Below are 19768 nucleotides of genomic sequence, written 5' to 3'. Positions count from 1 at the left end.
TTATATTTTGCTCTCTTGTAATATTTTGAATACTTGTATGAGGATTTTATGTAACAGGTAGTAAAACATTTAATTCATTTTCATCCGTAATAATGATTTTTTTTCCTTTGCTTCATAAACAGAACCAGTACGATTAAACATGTCTAATAAGTTGTCAAATGATCTCTTATTTGGTTGTTGACGCTATGGACACCGTTTTTTATAAATTCTTGTGGCAACTAATGAGTTTTTGAAACACTGTCCTAAAACCCATATCATGTCTGTCATTTCTTCACGGCTAAAATTCATTGTTAGGTAACAATTATAACAATATGGCAAACAATTATAATCAATAACAAAAATAAAAACGTACACATAATTAAAATCTTACATCTGACAGTTCTTTTGTCAATTATTTCAAAGCCACCTTAAACAAGAACTTGCAGAAATTTATAGTTCCCACTTCTTCGCGGAAAATTAATATCATTTGGTTAGTAAATATAAAATTGTCGTTATTGTATAGAATTTACCATAAACTTGGAGAAAAAAATGAAATGCAGTCTAATTCTAATTATCATTAACAAACTCATTGGAAGTTTCTAATATTAAGGGTAATTCATTTACTGTAATAAACGTATCTATGAGTTATCAACAATAAAACTAAAATATCTCGAAAACTAAGAACTTTAGGTATAGGGAATATTTAAAAGATATGCAAGTATAATGAAAGAACTTTTCGATGGTAATATAAAATACAGGGTGTTCCATTTAAAAATATGAAGAAAATATTTTATTTGCATTTTGACTTACCCTGTATACAATTTGTGTAGTAATAAAGAAACTGTACGTTGTTGCAAAACTACTTTCATATTGACAGTCAACAGCAGTAAAAAAATAAGTTTATATTATACTGTTAGAATCATACAGGGCGATCAAATCAGTATGATTTTTTGATAAAAGTGCTCATAACTTTGAAACACTCAGTATAACACTAGACGTATAAGTATAACCCTATAAGTGTTATATCTTTTTAATCATAAAAATGTAGAGAAACCAGATTTTTGGCATAACTTTGGTTTGGCACCGTGTTATGGAGGACCCTGTATATTTCTCACTAATTTTAAAATGTGTAGATTAAAGGTGTCTATAACTTTTATTAACAACTTTTTTTCACATATTTTATAATAACAGATATATTGGACATTGTCACAGAAGTTGATCACCCTGTATTCTATCCTACTGCATGGATTTTAATGAAATTTTGAGAATAACTTCTACTTATCTCCTAATTCAAAGTCTAGCCTATGCCGATTGTGCTTTTATCTTGGGGGTGGTTCCCACCCCTTCTCGCGGGTAGAAAATTTCTTGGTTAAAATAACCACGAAAGTGGCTAGATAACTTAATTATAAGCAAAAACTGTTCTATATATTTTTTTTGAAAACTCAATATTTTTTTGTTATTCGTGGTTGAAAATTGGCCATTTTCATTGAAACATAACAAACACCTTTTCGAACGGTTTTTTGCAAATATCTTAAAAACCATGCATCTAACTAAAAAAACTATATAAAACATTTTTGTAGCTTATAAAAAAACAAAAAGAGTAGTTCCTTCATAAATCTTCTAGTTATAATATAAAAAGAGATATGATAGGTGAAAATAGTTTGGTTTTTTGGTGCATGCTCAAATCGTTGTATTCAACTTGAAATAACAGACAAACGGTCGATTCTAGGTGTATAATGATATTAATACCTTTTGTAGTGCTTAAAAAGATCTTTAAAATGAGCAATATTAAAGGTATGTTGCATTCAAACTAAGCGAGATATGCTGCAAAAAATTTATGATTAATGTATTTTAAGAAAAAATGAGAAGTTTTCTTAACCTCTCATCCACCAGAATTTTAATGCATCATTTTACTTCTAGAATAACTTTTATTATAGTATTATGTACGGGTTCAAAAAGTTGGACGGGTTTAAAATGAATGGTTTAAAAAAAAATAAAATAAATTTATAGAGCGCATTTTTAGATTTCCTTAAAAATCTTTTTTTTCTACATGTAACTTGAAAATGATAAGAGATACAATAATGAAACACAAAACAAAATTTTTATTAAACAAAATCCTATATTTTTGTGTGGTACCTTTTTTTCTTAGTTACATGGAGTAACTAAGACAGTAACTTTACATTTTCGAGTTACATGGAGAAAAAGGAAAATTCTAAGAAAACTTAAAAATGCGCTCTATAATTTGATCAAATTTTTTTCAAAAACTATTCATTTTAAACCCGTCCAACTTTTTGAACATAGAAATAACACTATAATAAAAAGTATTGTAGAAGGAAAACGATGCATTTAAATTCTGATGGATGAGGGGTTAAATGAACCACATTTTTTACAAAAGGTACTGGTAGCATTATACAACTAAAATTGACCGTTTCTCTTTTATTTCAAGTTGAATACACCGATTTCAGTATGCACCAAAAAAACAAACTCTTCTCACCTACCACATCTCTTTTTGTATTATAACTAGAAGATATATGAAGGAACGAATCTCTTTGTTTTTTATAAGCTACAAAAATGTTTTGTATAGTTTTTTTCGTTAGATGCATAGATTTTAAGGTATTCGCAAAAAAAACGCCCGAAAAGGTGTCATTTTCAATGAAAACAGCCAATTTTCAACCACGAATAACTCAAAAATTAATGAGTTTTCAAAAAAAAATTATTGAACATTTTTTGCTTAGAATTAGGTTCTCTAGCCACTTCCGTGGTTATTTTAACCAAAAAATGTTACACCCCCTAGAAGGGGTGGGAACCACCCCCAAGATAAAAGCGCACATCGACATAGGGTAGACTTTGTTTCTTAAGCTATTCTCTACTTATTGTGAAAATATCAAGTAAATCTATATAGTGGGATGGAATTATCAGCCAAATAACCTCATTGACTGCCCTATATATTTGAAATAATAATATAGAAAAATGTGAAATAATAATTTGAAATAATTCTCAAGTTCTCAATATTTTTTAGTGACTAAAACGTAACCTGACTAAACCTAATTTAGCGTCATCGAAAATAATATAAACAAGTTAATAACTGAACATTTAAGTGGCATATTACCTTTAAAATATGCTTTAAAATGACTAAAACATAACCTGATCAAACCTAACCTAATCAATATAAACAAGTTAATAACTGAAAATTAAAGTGGCCTAGTACCATTCAAATATTCTTTAATGACTAAAACATAACCTGATCAAACCTTACCCTAATCACCTTAAATTTAAGGTCGCCTTTCACCTAGACAAACACCCAAATAATTATACTTAATTAAATTAACACATTCTATATTTCTATAAGGAATTATAATTTTTTTAAATAAGACAACATTGCAGAATCAACTGCACTCAACCCATGCTTAAACCTTTACCCCAAATGCACAACTCTCATGGCGGCCATATTTTGAAAATATCACATTTTTAAATGAGATAAACACAAAAATTAATGGCGAGCGTACTTAGTTGGGAATTTTAAATTGATTATTTTGTTCACCTGCCAAATTCTGACGTTTTTGCCTTTTCAGCCAATCACCACGCGTCGTTCTAGCCAATCATTGAGTGTAATACTGATAAAACAGCCTCTTCCTTGATAAAACAGTATTTTTTATTTTATTCTTCCCTGATAAAACTTAAGGTACCCTAAATTTCACATAATACGTTACGAACGACATTGGAAAATCTCATATTAGTTATAAAAATTGTGTTTTTAATAATTGTTCATTTTCGATTTAAACCGTTTTTTATGTATTAACAATATAATAAATAAATTGGTTCATTTTTAAATCATAAAATAATTTATCTATAACCTACTTAAGACATTGATCCTAGTTGTCTTAAAAATATTTCACAGATGCCCGTATTTACTAATAATACATATTGGTTCACAAAATAATCTTTTCAAATACCACTCGTCCTCTAAATTTTGCTTGATAAATTTTTTCGTTTTCATACTTAAACTTTTTTATTTAGGGTAAAATAACTCAAACAAACCGAAATGGATAAAATCACTCGTCTTTCGGACTCGTGATTTTATCATTCGGTTTGTTTTCGTAATTTTACCAAATAAAGAAGTTTTCGTAAAAACAAAAAAAATTATCGATAAAATTTAGAGGACTCGTGGTATTACCTTTGATAAAACAGTAAGGCAGATATCATATACACACTAGACTCGGGGGGGGGGGAGTGAGTCAATACCAAATAAATACCCTTAGATTTATACCCTCTGAGCTATAGAAATAAAACATTGAGACGATGATTAATATAGTTTATCATTCAATAAGGGCTTCCTTTTCTCCAGTAACTCTCGCATTCCTTCTACTCAATTCGTTTTTCAATGCACAAACAGCCCAAGATCCATATTTTTCGGCCATAATTTATTATTTGTTAAATCGTAATCAAAAACACCATATCGTCGCGTCGCCTCAAAGCAACAGTAGGATATGTAAAAAAATTACTTTTGTGATGTCCATGTCAAATGATTCGAAATAAACCCTTGTGTTGAGTGTAACACTAAGATAAATAAAAAGTGAAATACTTTTTTCATAATATTACATATCCTTGTGTAGCTTAATTCATTTTAGATCAAATTCTATAATGCAACACTAAGACAACATACATATTATGATACCATTATATTTTGTCTTTTACCCATTTTGGTCATCAATATTAATGCAACACTAAGTTATCTTACGCACATATCCTACTGTTGCCATGTAGTTATTGCTGAGATGCGATTATGTCTTTGTTTATATTATCCAGCTTGCGGTCACAATTTTATCTTCAGTCTTCAGTAATCTTAAACAATAGTTCTATTACATTGATGTTAAAAGGTGTATGTTAAGAGTAAAAATGAATAATTCAGCCAATTTAAATTGAAATTATAAAAATTATGTGTAAACTAAAAATTAAAAGCGACAACTTATTCGAACAAAGATTTATTTCAGACTACCAAATTATTCATTCTTTATCGAAAACGATAGTTCGTCACCGACAAGAATGATTTCACACACTTTTTTTTACTTAAACTAAACAAAACCGATAAATCGTCTCTTACAGGTCCGTCGTGAGTATTAATCTGTTACAGTCGGCCAAACCTGACATCTTCGCGTCCTCGAGAAGAATCAGTGACGTTTACCTGTAACAGAAACAAAAGCATAAATTAGTTACCGTAATAAGCCTAAGCATCTTGGTGTAAGTTGACTTCTTCCTCGGACGTATCCGAGCTTACACCCGTTTTATATAACTTTATTTTATCAGAGGGACGTATACCCTTGTATGACAGGCGCGTACGTTTCACTCCTGGCATATCTTCTACGACATATCGATCTTTATCGAGTACTTTCGTTATTATAAAGGGACCCTTATAGCGTAGCTCGAGCTTGGTACTTTTACCATCATTGGCGCTTTTCGCCTTCTTTACGAGCACGTGTTGCCCGACTTAGTATACATGAGGACGAACATGTCTGTAGTTGTAGGCCCGTTTCTGAACCAGTTGCTGTTCGGAAAACCTATCAGAAACCTCCTCTCTAACTACAATCAAATCCTCATGTTCGGCTGGGTACTTTTACCATCATTGGCGCTTTTCGCCTTCTTTGCGAGCACGTGTTGCCCGATTTCGTATACATGAGGACGAACATGTCTGGAGTTGTAGGCCCGTTTCTGAACCAGCTGCTGTTCGGCAAACCTATCAGAAACCTCCTCTCTAACTTCCGCCAAGTCCTCATGTTCGTCTTCGCATACCTCAACGCTAAGAAATGCATCATTTATGTCTCTAGGCCGATTACCCAGGAACATCTCGTAAATCGATTTGCCGGTAGTAGAACAAACTGTTGAGTTTATTCCCCACCGAACCTTACTAATCACTTCATCCAAACGCTCTTCGATTTGGACTGTTGTAGTCAGAGCATTAAGGATGACGCGATTCATCCGCTCTACTTGGCCGTTTTCCTTTGGAGTAGCGGTGGCACATAAAACGTGTTTTATTCCGAGGCTAGCCCAAAAGCTTTTGAAAGTCTGGCTTGTATATGTGGTGCCTCTATCCGAGATTATGCGTCGTGGAACACCAAAAATCTCTATAATTTCATTTAGGAATTTTATTAAGGATTCGTACTTGTATTGGGCACTGCTTTCATAAAGGTGAACTTCGTGAATCCATCCACAGCCACGATAACAGAGCTGTTCTTTCTTTTGCTCTTCGTAAAGGAGCCTATATGATCCAAATGGATTGTATCCATTGGTATTACCCTTTTCTCTATTGGGTTTAGACTACCAGTCGTTTACCGGCTCGTTTCTTATTATATAGGCAACCTAAACAACACGAGATATAGTTCTTCATATAATTTCGCCTTTCAGGAAACCAGTATCTTTTCTGAATAGCCTCTAAGGTCTTATCCAATCCGAAATGGCCTGCACCATCATGGTAGTACGTTAAAATATTCTTTCTTGCTGCGTTGGGTACCACCCAACGCCTTCCTTCCAAAAATTCTGTTATCTTTTAGAACATACTCCTGATGAACCTTTCGTTCTTTTGCACTAGCGGGTACTCCAGGCAAGATTTTGTGTAGAATTTTACAGCGGTTTTCAGTAAGTTGTGCAGATAGCACCCAATCATCCTCACTTATATTTACATGTAGAATTGGTAGCTCATCATATTCTTCATTGGTGACAACAGGATTCCTGCTTAGGGCATCGACATGGTTTATTTTTGAGCCAGCACGATATTCGACTTCAAAATCAAATTCTTGAGTAGACAACCACCATCTACCAATCCTTGAAATCAGATCACTTTTAGTTAGTGTAACAAGCAACGCATTACAATCGGTGACAACCTTAAATTGAATACCTAACAAATTATATACTCTGAACTTTTTCAGCGAATTAACCACGGCTAGCGTTTCAAGCTCATAGTTGTGGTAGTTTTATTCTTCTTTGGTAGTTGACCAGCTAAATATTGGATCGGCTTTAATTCTCCATTTGGTTGCGCTTGTAGTAAGATGTCTCCGATTCCTATTTTACTAGCATCTGTGTGATGTTCCATAACTGCCTCGTGATCGTATATCGCCAGCAGTGGCCTTGACGTTAGTTTTGCTTTGAGATCTACGAATGCACATTGTTTATCAGCTGACCAGTTAAATGTGATATTCTTTTTCATCAGATTAGAAAGTGGCTTTGCAATAGCTGCGAAATTACTGATAAATTTCTGAGACCCAGAAACTGGCGGACCTGATGAACGTTGGTGGGAGTAAAATGACATCTTTGAAGTCTTAGTGTTCTGCCAGACTTCTTAATCAGTTCTAGCACCGTTTCTAAACCTGTAAGACGATTTTCGACATTTGCCGATGGTATGAGAATATCATCTAGGTAAGCAAGAGCAGTAGTAAAACGAAATGAACCTAGAATCTCGTTCATTATCCTTTAGAAAACTGCTGGAGCGTTGACTAATCCAAAGGGCATGCGTAGATGCTCATAATGATCGTGGAAGTGATAAATGCTGTCTTAGCAATAGAGTCTTCTTCTAATGCTATTTGATGGTATCCTGCTGCTAGATCTAAACTATTAAAGTAATGGCAACCGTTGAGGCGGTCTAAAAGATCATCAATTCGAGGTAGGGAACATCGGTCCTTGACTGTTTTCCAATTTAATGTACGGTAGTCAACACATAACCTTACTTCTCCATTTTTCTTTTTAACTAGTAGTATCGGGCTGGCATATGGTGAATTAGATTCACGAATAATGTCATTATCTAAAAGTCCTTGTACTACGTCACGTACTTTTCCTCGTTAAACGGCAGTCTTTGAAAGACTGTCTCGGAACCGTCAACAGCTCGTACCTCTGGTACAGCATTCTTCCTACTTGAAAGGCAGTCTTCGTCCAAAACCATAGGATCGCCGTTCAAAACAATCGGAACCGTCATTCAAAGCCATCGGGAGCGTCATCCAAAATCATCGGGACCGTCGTCCACAACATAGGAGGATCGTCGTCCAACATCATGGGGATCGTTGTCCAAAACCATCGGGACCGTCATCCAAAACCATCGGGACCGTCGTCCAAAACCATCGGGGCAGTCGCACAAAACCGTTTTAACAAAAGCATCGGGACAACTAGAACCCTAACTCTGGCTAATGCTAAATCGACCATTACATAAACCAATACATTACACATAAATAAACCAATACAAATCTCAGAGTTTGCAAAAACTCATCCACCACCGTAACCCGTAGACAAGGCATACTGAGGAAAGAAGCGCAACCCATCTCTTTTAACCAAGCAATCCCGAGCATGCGACAGACAAAGATGGCTAGACCACTCAATCCTTAACATTGGCGTTACACCTCGATTCACAGAGCGGCCCACACCTTGCCTAATCCACATATTACCATATCTATTCCGTAACCACGTAACATTATTTTTTACAGATCTTAGATCTAAATTCAATATTCTGGCTTCGGTATAACGTGAAGTAACAGCAATGCTACCCGAACCAACATAACCTCTAAATACATGGCCATTTACACCACAATCAATAAAGTAACATGCATTATACTTAGCAGAATTATTTTTAGTCATGCACATTGGAATACATATTATTCATAGGAATATTATTCATTGGAATATAGTAAGAATACATATTATTCTTAGTTACTGTTACATATATATAGTTTGTACTCACTCTCAGTCGTGTGGTACTGATAAATATGGTTTGTACTCACTCTCAGTCGTCTTGAAGGTGCCTGGCTTCAATTTGAAACAATTGTCGTGTTGTGATATCTATATCTATCACGAGAACTTTCCCTACTACTTGATGAATAGGACCTTTTCTATCTACTTCAGGATCTACCTTATATATTTACTCTATCTTATAAGTTAATAGTTTAAACCGTATATTTAAGCTATGTTCAATCTATCAGAATTAACACGCACTATTGTATATAGTCAACACAATATGTACCTACTAATGTCTAAAGTTATAGCTTAGACCTCTTATCTAAACTACAACTTAGTTAATTAAAAACGAATTTTTAAATTAACAATTAAATAAATATCTAGCCCAAACCTTATATTTAAACTAAACAAGAAAATACTTATCACTTATAGTCTCCAAATTTAGAGATTAAACCTTGTATTTAAACCAAAAGCTGATAAAAAAGCTTTAAACCGTAGATATTATATTTAAATTAAAAACTTACTGCGTCGCCATTTTCCAAAATAAGCATCAAAAGTCCAGACCGTGTATCTAGACAACAAAATACCTATGCAATATAATGTAGGTATAACTCACTAAAGTCATAGCCTTAAACCTTTTATTTAAACTATAACTTAATAATTCAAAGCGTATTTTTAAATTAACAAAGAAATAAATATCTAGTTCAAACCTTAGTTATATTCAAACTAAACAAAAGAAACGCATCACTTTTATAAATAGTTTCCAAATTTACAGGTTAAACCTTGTATTTACATCAGAAACTGATTAATTTAAACCGTATATTTAAATTAAAAAAACTTCCTGCGTCGTGATTGTCCAAAATAAACACCAGCTGAAGAATCCAGACCGTATATCTCTATTATAGTTTAAACCTTATATTTAAACTAAACAAAGAACACTTTCGTATCACTTAAATTATTGTACACTCTCCCGTATTATTTTTTTAACGAAACACTTTAATTAGTCACCCAGACAAAAAAATTATCTGCATAGAAATATTACGTTCAAACTGCACCGCAAGAAACAACAATAACATAAACGGCCAAAGCGATATATTATAGCACGTAGAATATCCCGCACCTGAACTGTAAACTAAAAATTAAAAGCGACAACTTATTCGAACAAAGATTTATTTCCGACTACCAAATTATTCATTCTTTATCGAAAACGATAGTTCGTCACCGACAAGAATGATTTCACACACTTTTTTTTACTTAAACTAAACAAAACCGATAAATCGTCTCTTACAGGTCCGTCGTGAGTATTAATCTGTTACATATGGGTATCTAGAAGTCAGTATTTAGTGTATTTAGCGAACAAAAATAATACTGATTCTGAGTTCTGTTGTAATCTGGAATGTATTAAGCACAGGAAAAATGTAAGTTAAATTTATAATAAATTCCCCTTTAAAAATTTCAGGCTGATTTAAGAAAATGCAATAAGTTTTTACTTACACAACTATAAGCATTCGCTATTACCAAAACTGATTCTGATGTTTTTTTTATTTTATTTTGTTTATTATCTTGTAAAATTTTTAAATTTGTGAAAAACAAGTATATATGTTCATGTTATAATTTATGTAATAACATATTTGAACAACAAAATTGTTTTGTTTTTTGTATTGAAATGTGTAAAATTTTAAACAAAACTTTAGTGCAATATAAGTTTATATAACAGAAATTTACGGATATCTTTAAAAAACAGATTATCTTTGAGGGCAACAGTAGGACAACTAATTTTTTTCCAATTATTTTTCACTTTTTTATGAATTATTATAAATGGTTATGTTATGCATGTAAAGTTAGGTACCTACTTAAACAAAATTCCATGTAAATCCATTCAAATATAAAAAAAATTATTAATTACTGAAGTTTCGTAAAATTTTCAATTGCGTTTTTCTCGAAACTACATTATTTTACAGATCCTACTGTTGCTTTGAGGCGACGATATACAAACTTCACGAATTGTCAAAACGTTGACCTCCAACTAGACTCGCGCCGCCAAGCGGGATCGAATGCGTACATAGCTGTCATTGGAGCAAGCTATATCTCTCTCCACGTGTAATATGTCCGAGATATTCCAATTTTCTTGTTTTGATGGTATTTAGGATTTCCATTTCTTTATTCATCATTCTCAGAACCTCTTTGTTTGTGACGTGTTTTGTCCACGATATTTTTAGAATTCTTCTGTACACCCACAGCTCGAATGATTCTAGTTTTTTCATTGATGCAGCATTCAAGGTCCAAGCTTCCATTCCATAAAACAAAGTCGCGAAAACGTATATAGCACCTAGCCAACCTAACTCTTAGCTCCAACTTCAAATCTCTTGTGCAGAGCACTTTTCTCATTTTGTTAAAATTTGCTCTAGCTTTTTCTATTCTGATTTTGATTTCCTGTAAGTAATCTCCTGTAGAGTTGATCATTGTTCCAAGGTATGCATATTGGTCGACTCGTTCGATATTGGATCCGTTTATGAAGAGATTTTCGTTATTTCTTTGAGGTTTCGATATTCTCATAAACTTCTTCTTGACATTCATTGTTAGCCCCTATTCTTGTCCAAACTCTGCTATTCTGGTCACCAGCCTCTGAAGATCAAAATATTTTCAGATAAGATGACAGTGTCATCCGCATATCTAATGTTGTTAATGGGAACTCCATTTACCTTTATTCCAGCTGTTTCACCCCCAAGAGCTTTTTAAAGATCTCTTCCGAGTAGGCATTAAAAAGAATTGGCGACAACACGCATCCCTCTCTCACTCCACGTCTGATTTCAATTTCCTCTGACAGCTGATCGTTAACACGTACTTTTGCTCGTTGCTTATAGTATAAATTCGATATAATCTTGAGGTCATGGTAGTCCAACTGCTTTGATTCCAGGACATGCATTAATTGTTCATGTCGGACTTTGTCGAATGCTTTATTATAGTCAATAAAACACGCATATATATCTTGATTGGCGTCCAGGCACCTTTGTATAAGTATGTTAAGTGAAAAAAGAGCTTCACGAGTTCCCAAGCCTTTGCGAAACCCAAATTGCGTATCATTAATTAGTGAGGCCGATTCGTGAAAAATATTATAAGAATTGTGCATTTAATGATAGAAACATATAATTCGGATCACATATACTACACATATAAAGGTTTAAAATTATATATGAGGCCATCTCAGATTTTACCTTTTACAAAAATGGCGGGCATTCAAAATGGCGACGATACCTACATGTGACTAATAGCATAACTTTTGAACGAAAAGTCCCACTTCAACTAAATTTGGTATATACCTAGGTTCTTTTTTTTGGTGTATAAGATTGGGCTCTTGAACCGGAAGAATCGGTTTACCGGAAGTTGTGTTTTTCCTGATTTTTTATGTAAAAATATGTTGTTTTTTTTTCAATTATTTTACCTTGTATATATTAATTTTTCAAAAAGGTAATACTGGCATTAAAAAGAGCGTGAAAATATTTTTTAGGAGCTATTTTTAACTTTTTAGTTATGTTAATTACCATTTAATAAATGCATAACTTATCTTCACATGTACCTGTGAAGGCAGATGTGTGCAAATATTATAAGAATTATTGTGCATTTAATGGTAGAAGCATATAATTCGGACCACATATACTACACATACAAAGGTTCAAATTTAGATATGAAGCCATCTCAGATTTTGCCTTTTACAAAAATGGCGGGCATTCAAAATGGCGACTATACATATGTGACTAATAGCACGATAACGTTTGAACGAAAAGTCCGATTTCAACCAAATTAATTATATAGGTTCTTTTTTTGACCTAAAAGATCGAGGTCTTGAACCGGAAGAATCAGTTTACCAGAAGTTGTGTTTTTCCTGATTTTTTATATAAAAATGTTGTTTATTTTTTTAATTGTCTCACCCCGTATATATTAATTTTTTAAAAGGTAATACCGGCGTTGAAAAGAGCGAAAAATATTTTTTAGGAAATATTTTGAACTCTTTAGTTATGTTAATTACCAATTAATAAATGCATAACGTATCTTCACATGTACCTATGAACATATGTGCGGCAGATTCGTGCAAATAATATAATAATTATTGTGCATTTATTGGTAGAAGCATATAATTTGGACCACACACACTACACTTACAAAGATTCAAATTTAGATATAAGGCCATCTCAGATTTTGTCTTTTACAAAAATGGCGGGCATTCAAAATGAATCTGCCGCACATAGGTACATGTGAAGATACGTTATGCATTTATTAAATGGTAATTAACATAACTAAAAAGTTCAAAATATTTCCTAAAAAATATTTTTGCTCTCTTTTCAATGGTGGTATTACTTTTTTGAGAAATTAATATATACAGGGTGAAAGAATTGAAAAAAAACCAACATATTTTAACATAAAAAAAAACAGTAAAACCACAACTTTTAGTAAACCGATTCTTTCGGTTCAAGACCTCGATCTTTTTCATCAAAACAAGAACCTTGATGCCAAATTTGGCTGAAATCGGAGTTTATGTTCAAAAGATATCGTGCTATTAGTCACATATGTATAGTAGCCATTTTGAATGCCCGCCATTTTTCTAAAAGACAAAATCTGAGATGGCCTTATATCTAAATTTGAACCTTTATGTGTGTAGTATATGTGGTCCAAATGATATGCTTCTATCATTAAATGCATAATAATTCTTATAATATTTGCACGAGTCTGCCGTACATACGTGCATGTGAAGATATTGTCCTTTTCATGAGCATTTTTCAGTGCGTAACAAATGATAGGAAAAGTAAGTCCCTGATAATACACATTTATGGCATTTATTCTAACATGACATTTTAGTTAAATCTGACAGTTGTCACATTTTATTTTCAATTTGGAATAAAAACAAATCAAATGTGTTTCTTGCATTTATAAATTTATAGTCTTATAAATTATACAGATTATATTTGTAATATTATTATCTAATTAAAAAAAATTATTTTTTTATTATGGCGCCATCTATCGACAACTAGAATAACTAGAATAAATTTTGTAAATGTCTGTAATCACGGACGTGCCTGTTTTTCTGTCACATACAATTTCATGCGTTAGAAAGAAATCGAAAAACTGTGACGCACTGAAAGATGATCATGAGAAAAAGAATACGTTATCCATTTATTAAATGATAATTAACATAACTAAAAAGTTTAAAATATTTCCTAAAAAATACTTTTACGCTCTTTTCAATGGCGGTATTAACTTTTTGAAAAATTAATATATACAGGGTGAAAGAATTGAAAAAAAAAACATATTTCTACATAAAAAAACAGTAAAAACACAACTTCTGGTAAACCGATTCTTCCGATTCAAGACCTCGATCTTATTCATAAAAAAAGGACCTATATACAAAATTTGGTTGAAATCGTTTGTCTCGTTCAAAAGTTATGGTGCCATTAGTCACATATGTGAAGTCGCCATTTTGAATGCCCGCCATTTTTGTAAAAGGCAAAATCTGAAATGGCGTCGTATCTTAATTTGAACCTTTATATGTGTAGTATATGTGGTCCAAATTATATGCTTTTATCATTAAATGCACAATTGTTTCACATATCGGTTGCACTAAATGTCTATGTCCAGTTTATGATATATTCGGTTATGGATGACTTTCAGTAGCAACTTTAGCACATGGGACATCAAACTAATGGCGCGGTAGTCGCCGCATTCTCTTGCGGTTTTCTTTTTAGGGAGGAAAATAAATATCGACGTCAACCATTCTTTGGGTAATGTGCCTGAGCTATAAATTTGGTTCAAGAGAACCACTAAAACATCAATATGCTGCTCATCTATAATTTTTAAAAGGTCGATAGGAAGCATGTCAGAGGCGGTAGCACGCCAAATAGAGTTCTATTTTAGTGACGTCACGTTGCCTAGCAACCGTCGATTCTCCCATTATGAAATTCTATTTTGTGACGCAAAATAGAATTCTATTTGGCGTGCTCTGGGCCAGGTCCTGGGCTTTTCCTGTTCTTCATTGTTTTTAACGCATGTATTATTTCTTCCTTTGTAATACCTGGACCTATTTCTCCTGAAGTAAGTTCTATGTGTTCCAGGTGCCCTCTTTCATCATCGAACAGTTCATCGATGTATTCTGCCCAACGTTGTACTTTCTCGTCGGTCCCTGTTATAGCAACCCCGTGTCTATCCAGAAGTGCACCAGTGAGATTTTGTTTTCTTAGTCCAGCCATTTCTTTGACTTTCTTATGTAGGTTAAATAGATCGTATCTTTTTTGGAGGTCCTCGATCTCTTTGCATTTTTCTTCAAATTGTTTTTCTTATGCCTGCTTTATCATCTTCCTTATCTCGTGGTTAATCTCCCTGTATTTATTGTCATCTTTGTTCTTATATTGTCTCCGTTGTTATATCATATTCAGTATCTCATCGTTCATCCATTCCTCTTTTCTCCTTGTGGAAGTCTTTAGTATATCTTTACAAGGTTCTAAAGTTTGTTTTTTAACCAAGAGGAGTGATTCAAATTTACCGCGCTGTATTGCTTATTTGTAATTGGTCCAACCGCAGTCAGGTTTACTCCACTGTTATAAAATTTTGACACTAATGACATTTATCAAATTTTGACACTAGTGACATTTCATAGGTTAATTAACACCTTGACGGACACCTAAGTTTTTCAAAAATGGTCAATTTGTACAGTGCCCTTTTTGTCGATATTATTATTCAAAAGGATGAAATATAACTAGGGCGACCTGAAATTTTACTCCAAGTATTAAAATTTTACAGAAAATATTGTTTAAGTTTTAACGCTTATCAGCGTTCTGCCACAATATAAGACTAGTATTAAGTCTATCTTGGCGGAACGCTGATATGCGTTCGACGTCATACAGCGTTGTGCCTATTGTCGTTTTCAACCTAATACATGCAGTGACTCGACGTCTATCAGCGAAATATTTTTCATTAAGAAAACGTATTTAAATAAAGCAATATTTATTTAAAGAAACCAAAAAGACATAATGATTCTTAAAACGTATTCAGAAGTCAAAAATATTAATTTATATCAACATAGTTTACGCATAAAGCTAACTTATACAAAGATATCTAAAAAATTATTCTTGATTTTTTGTTATTTCGTGCCACTCTTCAAAACAGTCTGGACATAACGGAGGCTTCTGGGGACATCCTTTACATCTATATCCTGATTCTTTCCGTTGACCTTTTTTGGCACACAGTCTACACTTCAAAAACACTTTTTTCTTATTCGATTTTGCACTTGGAATGCCTGGATTTCTTTCAGGCCAATGATTTGCTAAGTTTGTTTCATTTGTGAAACATTCAGGCTCGTAGTTTGAATTTTCCGGTAACCTGTTATCATGTTTTTCTCGACGAACTAAATTCTTTGCTTCTAAACCTGGTGGTAACTTCAAATAGGATTTAATGAGACTGTCACGGAACTCTAAATATCTGTACGTCTTGGAATTATTTTTACAATATTTTCGGTATAAGTAGAAAGAGTTCCATACAGTTACATCTAATAAATGGAAAATTACCTTCTTATACCAACGTATCGTTTTCCTTGGCGTTGAATAAGTTGAGGTCATCTGATCACACCTGTCGATGCCTGACATATGACGATTATAAACATCAACTTCTTCAGGTTTTATTTTCTCATGGCCATATCTGTTTTTCACTTGTATCAATCGTGGGTGATTTCTTGTGGTGATAACAAGAACATCGCGCTTATCACGCCATTTGGAAACGTAGACATTCTTTTTACGCATCCAGAAATGTTCACCCTTCTTGAGTTTTTTCTTTATAAGTTCCTTGGGGTTATTCCTGCGATTTGACCGGAGAGTTCCATTAGTATGAGTTTTTAAGCTTAATAACTTTTCAGATAATATAGAACTATTATAAAAGTTGTCCATAAACAGTTCGTGTCCTTTCATGAGGTAAGGCTTCATCAACCTCATAACTATAGCTTCTACTTTTGTAGTTCCCACATCGGAAGCGTTTTGAATATCCCCACTATACATTTCAGTATTTAAAAGATACCCATCGGAGGTTGTCAGTTCATAAAACTTAATGCCGTAACGTGCCTTTTTATTTTTGAGGTAAACTCTAAATCCAAGCCTGCCACGAAAATGTAAGAGGGATTCATCTAAAGACAACTCTTTAGACGGTCCATAAGCATTGTGGAATTTGGCTATAAGCATGTCTAAGAATGCTTGAATCTTTTCTTTATGTTTTGCGGTTCTCGAAGAGCAATTTAAAGTTCTCAATATTTTTTCAAACCTTCTTCCTGACATAATGTAACTAAAAATTGGATGAAAGTACAATACATCTCCATATGAAAACAACCTGCGCATGTTTGAAGTTGTAATTTGACCCTGCAATAAACACAGTGCCAAAAATTTCTTCATTTCGTCGATAGTCACAGGTCTAAAACTATTATCTCGAGCATTCCTTGTTTTGGGTCTATTAGATCTTGTTAAATCTTCTCCATAATTGTTGGTACATTCCACCAAATAGCTCATTATGTCATCGGTAAATAGGTATTCAAAAACATCTTTTGGACTATCTTCTGCATTTAAATTAATTTTCAGACGATTAGTGGATTCATCAAAGTTGAAATCTGGTATATCTGCAGTTGTAAACTCCCATTCTGTATCTATGTCATCTGAAGAATCAGAATTTTGATTCTGCAGTGCTTGTAGGGGTATACTGTCTTGAGATTTCTGAATAATTTTCTGGGAATCCTGGTCCAATGCGTCGGGCTCTTCTACTTCACTTTCCTCTGGCAGATTATATTGCTGGGGATTGTGAAGAGTATTATTAGACGTCTCTACATTGGAGAGCTCGGGGAGTTCGTTTAAATCAGAGTCTTCACTTTCATCTGACTGCGAGGCAGACGACTCACTGGGTACATAGTTTTCATCTGAGCTGAACTCTCCCTCATAAGCAGCATCTGAGTTCTCTTCATCCGACGTAATATCGTCATACAGCTGAATCAACCGCTGCTGTTCTCTCTTATACGGGTCACGGTCCGCCATCTGAAAGCAAAATAATATATTTTAAATTATACATCCTACTATAATAACATAAAATATTAGGCACAAAAATATCACACTAAATAAATTTATTTTTTACTTACATTTTTCGAGTAAAACTCGTATTCAACCTAACCTAACCACGTGTTTTACTATCTGCGGCACAGTACAACACACACCGCATACTTCAATATAACTGGCGACGCTGTACAGCTTCGCGTGTGACTTAGCCGGTTAGATACTTTAAATGGGTGGGGTGAAATAGAGAGGTGGAATTTACCAGACGGGTAACAGATTGGAAGGTATAGATAGGTATTCTATGACAGTGGCTTACGTGTTACCATGTATTTATATTATAATTATAACGCGGTACAGCGTTCTGCCACGATATTAGATTTTGTTAAGGACGCTTCACAGCGTTCTGCCACAACACAATTTTAAAAAAAGACGCTGCACAGCGTCTCTGTCCATCAAGGTGTTAAGTTATATCGGTGATTTCCGTGTTTTCTGTGTTATTCTTTTAATTTTTAGATTATTATTAGTCTGCTTTTATACAGGGTGCACCAAACCTCTGGTTTTCTTTGATTACGGCTAAACTATGGGATGTACAAAAAAATGTTTTTAATAAAACTAATGTATATAGTCCTGTCGCCAATGGGGGTACAACGGCCTCCTTAATTCAGATGGACTTACCCAAGTTTTTTATGTATTTTGACCCGTAGAACACAAATTTTTTGGGTAACAGTCGATCCAGATGTCGATAAGATTGTTATAAACAAAGAACTTGAGGAATCACTTAACAGCAATTTTTCGCAAAACAAAAAACATTTTTTTGTATTTTTTGGGTCATTCTGAGCAAAAATTGATCTTACAAGTGTTTTCGTAGGATGCATAGGTTTCGACATAAACGCGGTTCAACTTTCAAAAAATCGAAAAATTGCAATTTTTGAACCCGAATAACTTTTGATTGAAAAATAAAATAGCAATTCTGCTTACATTTGAAAGTTCAAGTAAAATTCTATCGGTTTTGATTATTTTCATTGCTAAAAATTAATTTTTTTATTGTTAAACAAAGCTATAAACACATAGTGATTGAATTATGTTTTCAATGCATTTCTCATTTGAAATCGAACGAGTAGGCGCGCATACATACAATTTCTACGTAGATTACGTACATTAAAACACATGCATTGGGCACGGGAAACACTATGTGTTTACAGCTTTGTTTAACAAATAAAAACTTAATTTTTAGCAGTGCAAATAATCAAAACCGATAGAATTTGACTTGAACTTTTAAATGCAGTAAGTAGAGTTGCTATTTTATTTTTTAATCAAAAGTTATTCGGGTTCAAAAATTGCACTTTTTCGATTTTTTGAAAGTTCAACCGCGTTTATCTCGAAAACTGTGCATCCTACGAAATAACTTGTAAGACCATTTTTTGCTGAGAATCACCCAAAAAATACAAAAAAATGTTTCGTTTTGCGAAAAATCGCTTTTATGTAATTCCTCAAGTTCTTTGTTTATAACAATCTTATCGACATCCGGATCAACTGTTACCCAAAAAATTCGTGTTCTACGGATAAAAATACATAAAAAAACTAGGGTAAGTCCATCTGAATTAAGGAGGCCGTTGTACCCCCCCCCCCTGGCGACAGGACTAATATCAAAACCGTCTATAATCTAAAATTAATTTCGATTATACAGGGTGAGTCAGAACGACGGTACGAATCAAAGTTGTTTTTTTTAATGGAACACCCTATATATTAGATCATTTTTAAATATAGTTTTTAAAAATATGAAAAATTTGTATAAGGTCTTATAGGCCTAAAGTTAATAATTTTCGAAATATTTACATTTTTATTGAGAAAAATGGTAATATTTATAGGGCTGTGGATTATGTTTCCAAGGTAATAAAAATTTAAGTGGTAGGTCAAAGTTTTTATAATGTAGTGTCATTTTTAAATAATTTAATATCTTTTACGTATAGCCATAAAATATACGGTGTGATCACTATTTGCAAATACAAAAT

General features: G+C 33.3%; 1 protein-coding gene and 1 long non-coding RNA gene across 3 annotated transcripts in view; one reads left to right on the top strand and one right to left on the bottom strand.

Annotated features, from left to right (window-relative positions):
• Positions 1–19768, top strand: part of LOC126881452 (glutathione S-transferase-like) — a 137783-nt gene that overhangs the window by 50716 nt on the left and 67299 nt on the right. The window lies entirely within an intron of this gene.
• LOC126881457 (uncharacterized) lies at positions 4946–10040 on the bottom strand. The gene is made up of 2 exons (XR_007696860.1): positions 9213–10040; positions 4946–5161 (listed from the first exon to the last, which is right to left on the bottom strand). It is a non-coding gene; the product is annotated as an uncharacterized LOC126881457 (long non-coding RNA).

Source organism: Diabrotica virgifera, chromosome 3 (genome assembly GCF_917563875.1).
Source record: "Diabrotica virgifera virgifera chromosome 3, PGI_DIABVI_V3a".
In the NCBI taxonomy this organism is placed as follows: Eukaryota; Metazoa; Arthropoda; class Insecta; order Coleoptera; family Chrysomelidae; genus Diabrotica; species Diabrotica virgifera.
Note: the sequence above shows the minus strand (reverse complement) of the source record. Positions and strands in the feature narration are given on the sequence as shown.